Here is a 4,240-nt window from a genome sequence, read left to right on the forward strand (position 1 = left end):
TGGATTTTAAGTTTCTTGATTTTTGTGCATCTCAAAACTTTCATAATGACCCACGTATAAATATGTGTGGACAGAATGATTCCCCAAAGACATCCATGTCCTCATTTCCAGAACCTGTGACTATATATATTACCTTATGTAGCAAAAGGTATTTTGCAAATATGATGGAGGAATTGTCCTGTATTAAGTAGGTGTTTCCAATGTAACTACAGGGCCCTTATCATAGAGAGGTGGTGAGATCGAGTTAGTGTTAAGATGTGGAGGTGGAAGAGCGGAGAGAGGGAGAAGGCAGAGGGAGGGGAAAGGAAAAGAAGGGAAGTGAGAAGAAGAAGAAGAAGAGAAATAAACCATTATCACTATTAATAGACATTTCAGCCAGATTCATCAATTTATCTTCACTCACATCTTACTAGTTCTGTTTCCATGTGGGTACTTCCCCTTGTTTTAAACCTTTGACTGTTAGTAAAAATAAGAAAACCAAAATGGTTGAGAATATCCTGTTAGAAAACAGCTCTCTGTTCATAATTATAATATATATATTAAACCTAATTTTACCGTCATTTGTTTTTCTACCCATAGAACTTTAATTTTTTTATTCATCACATGTTTATTTTCATCTTTTCATCTTTTTTAAAAGACATACAAAGCTTCTATCTTTATTTATTTATTTATTTATTTATCTTTGGCCAGGGCTGGGTTTGAACCTGCCCCCTCCAGCATATAGGGCCAGCACCCTACCCCTTTGAGCCACAGGCACCAACCGTTTATTTTCATCTTTAAAAAACATAGCTTTAAGATAGTGTACACAACATCTTTTTTTTTTTTGTATTTCAAAATATTAAAAGGGTACAAATGTTTTTGTTACATGGATAGCTGTTCCAATGTTTGAGTTGGGACTGTAAGTGAGCTATCACCCAAAGAGTGCTCATTTTACCCCTTAGTAGGTTCACCCAAGTCTCCCGTTGCTGGTTTTCCAATGACTTTTACTTCTCTCTGTGCACATGTACACGTGTGCCCACCAGTTAGCATGGAGCACTGGTGGAGTTAGTTCTTCCATTGTTGAAATACTTCACTTAGAAGAATGGTCTCCAGTTCCATCTGGCTTGATACAAAAGGCATTAATTCATCCTTTTTTATGGCTGACCACTATTCCATGTATTCTTCATAGATCACATTTTGGCAATCTGCTCAGGAATTGCTAGGCACTTAGATTGATGCCCCATCTTTGCAATTGTGAGTTGTGCAGCCATACAAATTAGAGTGTAGGTGTATTTTTGATAAAATTATTTCTTTTCCTCGGGTAGATAGTCAGTAGTGGGATTGCTGAGTTGAATGAAAGGTCTCCTTTTAGGTCTCTGAGAAATCTTCGTGCAGTTTTCCAGGCTGTACTAATTTGCAGTCCCAGCCATAGCGTAATAAGCATTGAGTTCCTTTCTGTCTGTTATATACTCCATTATCTACTGTTTTTAGACTTTTTAATAAAATCCATTGTATGGGGGTGAACATGATACCCCATTGTGGTTTAAATTTACAATTCCCTGAGGATGAGTGAGGTTGAGCAGTTTTCAACACCATTTTTTCCTTTTTTTGTCCATTTCTCTATCTTCTTTTGAATAACTGTTCACATCTTCTGCACACATTTTTATGTTTTTTCTTGCTGATTTGTTTGAGTTCTTTGTAGATTCTAAATATTAGCCCTTTACAGATGCATGCCTTAGGAATATTTTGCCTCATTACATAAGTTGTCTATTTTCTCTGTTGATTATTTCCTATTAATTTTATTTTTAGAGAGTTTTTTTCAAATAAATTAACAAATATATGGCATTAGGAAGATGAGAACAGATTCATGAAAATCTCTTTTCATAATACATTCCAGAATTTACAATAGTAGACATGTCTTTGGTTCTTTGGAATCATTTCTGACAACCTTAAAATGTCTAGGAAGTTTAGGAATCTTTTATAGTCATGACTTTACTCAAAATTTTAACATTAAATCCAATTCAGAAAATACCATCTGAAATTAAATATGGTTAAAATAGCTTGAATTGTCTCTGAGAAAATTTTGAGACACAAATTCCTGCATTTACTCAGGAGATTGACAATAATGATCACAGTCACTGAGGAAGACACCTTAGAAGTGATCGCCCGAAATCAGCAAGTGTGACTGAGCCTAAGTGTCCTGGAGGCCAGGGTGTTTCAGTGGTTTTATGGGAATCCTCCACTTTATTTTCAAGTAGAATACAGTGTTTGCTAAAAGATAAAAAGTAAATATACGCTAATTTAAAAGTTAATAAGGCTGGGTTGTTAAATTTCAAAAATATTTAAAACTTATATCAACAAAAGATATATATATTTTTTTATTTTGAGACGGAGTCTCACTATGTTGGTCTTTGTAGAGTGTCATGGTGTCACAACTCACAGCAACCTCCAACTCTTGACCTTAAGTAGTTCCTTTGCCTCAGCCTCTCAAGTAGCTGGGACTACAGGCACCCACCATGATGCCTGGCTATTTTTTGGTTGTAGTTGTCATTGCTGTTTAGCTGGCCTGGGCTGGGTTTGAACCTGCCAGCCTGGGTGGCTGGCACCATAACCACTGTGCTATAGGTGCCAAGCCAACCAAAGATATTTTGAATGAGGAATACTTTGTCTTTGATGTTTTAGACTTGCTGAAGATGATGAGAATTGAGGTAAATTCTGCACAGAAAATGTACCTCCTTTACTGCCTGCACCAGGAAAAGACTTACCAAATCTTTGTCCATGTTATGCCAATATTATGTATAAAGTCAAAAGTTTGACAATTTAGATATAATATTTGAATTTTAACAATTACAGTTTTGAGAAACACATTTCTTTCCCAAATGTGTTAAGTTATACACCAGTAAGTTTATTGCCTTTGGTGTGTGTTGATGGGGGCTCAAACTTTAGCATTCTTGATAGTCAGATATGGCTCTTTCCTTTAATAAGAATTAAAGTGGCTGGCGCCTGTGGCTCAAAGGAGTAGGTCGCCGGCTCCATATGTCAGAGGTGGTGGGGTCAAACTCAGCCCTGCCAAAAGCTGCAAAAAAATAAAAAAGAAAGAAAGAAAGAATTACATACAGCAAGCAGAAACTTCATTAGTTATTGGACCAATTAGTGGGAGTTTGTAATGCACCACTTCTTTGATGATGTTTGAAAAGTACTCTTTTGGTGAAAATCATATATTTTTAACATAGCAACTGATAAGGTGGTAGTATTATCATATATCATCTATACAGTGATATTCTGGCCTATCCTTTTCACTTGCTGTGTTCTTGGACATGTCACTTGAAATTTATGGCCTCTGGATTTCATTTTAAACTAGCAAAATAAGAAAGTTGTACTATCTGAGGTCCATTTAAATGCTAAACTTGCAATAACTTGGCAAATGTTCTTGACAGATTCTCAGAGTTTGCTCTAAATTGGACTAGAATCAACATAGAGAAACATAGTGAGATGATGTCTTAGAATGCGTTCTAAAAATGGGGCACATTCGTAGGGTAGTTCTAAAAGATGGAAACAGTGATTTGCAGGCATCCATTGCCTGATAGTTTCATTTGGAAAGAGCTATAATAAACAAAGAAAACTTTCAGGTGTGTGTGCATGTTTGTGTGTGTGTGTGTGTGTGTGTGTGTATGCATCTGAATATTTCAGGTTTTTACTCTCTTTTTTTTCTTTGATTATTTTTTCTGAAAGAATTGGATTCTTGTGTATCATGGCCATCCTCTGCTGGTTTGCATTACCTGGAAGAGGGCAGGTATTGTCTCTCTTTTGTTATTGTCTCTCGTTGTAAGACACAAAACAACAGAGACTCTAACCTGTGGGCTCTCAGTATTTGTTGACCAAGTGAATTCTATATCTGGGAGATGTGATGGTGCAGCAAAATTTATAAACAGAGAAAATAAATGCCATTTAGAGCTAATGATAAGCATGGCATATTACATGCTTAAATGTGATGACCTCATTCAATATATCTGAGCAATCCAGGTCAATAAGAATCGAATGAGAAGATTTAAAGAGGACGTATGAAGATATTGGAGTATGTCACAAATATTTTTTGCTATGGAGAGTTATATAATAGTATTGATATCAAAATTTCTAAAGTAAATGATTTTGGTTTATACTTCATATGTAACCTAAAACTTGAGTTTCCCCCCCAAAATCTGCTATTTGTTTTTTAAAGCTAACAATGTTTGTGAATTTTTATCCAAACTGTGTTTCCTTT

At 35.6% G+C, this 4,240-nt stretch overlaps 1 protein-coding gene across 2 annotated transcripts in view; it reads left to right on the forward strand.

The window, feature by feature from the left end:
* The window catches only part of GRIK2 (glutamate ionotropic receptor kainate type subunit 2), a 656,554-nt gene that overhangs the window by 625,477 nt on the left and 26,837 nt on the right, over positions 1-4,240 (forward strand). The window lies entirely within an intron of this gene.

Source organism: Otolemur garnettii, unplaced genomic scaffold (assembly GCF_000181295.1).
Source record: "Otolemur garnettii isolate 467f Iridium unplaced genomic scaffold, OtoGar3 scaffold00246, whole genome shotgun sequence".
In the NCBI taxonomy this organism is placed as follows: Eukaryota; Metazoa; Chordata; class Mammalia; order Primates; family Galagidae; genus Otolemur; species Otolemur garnettii.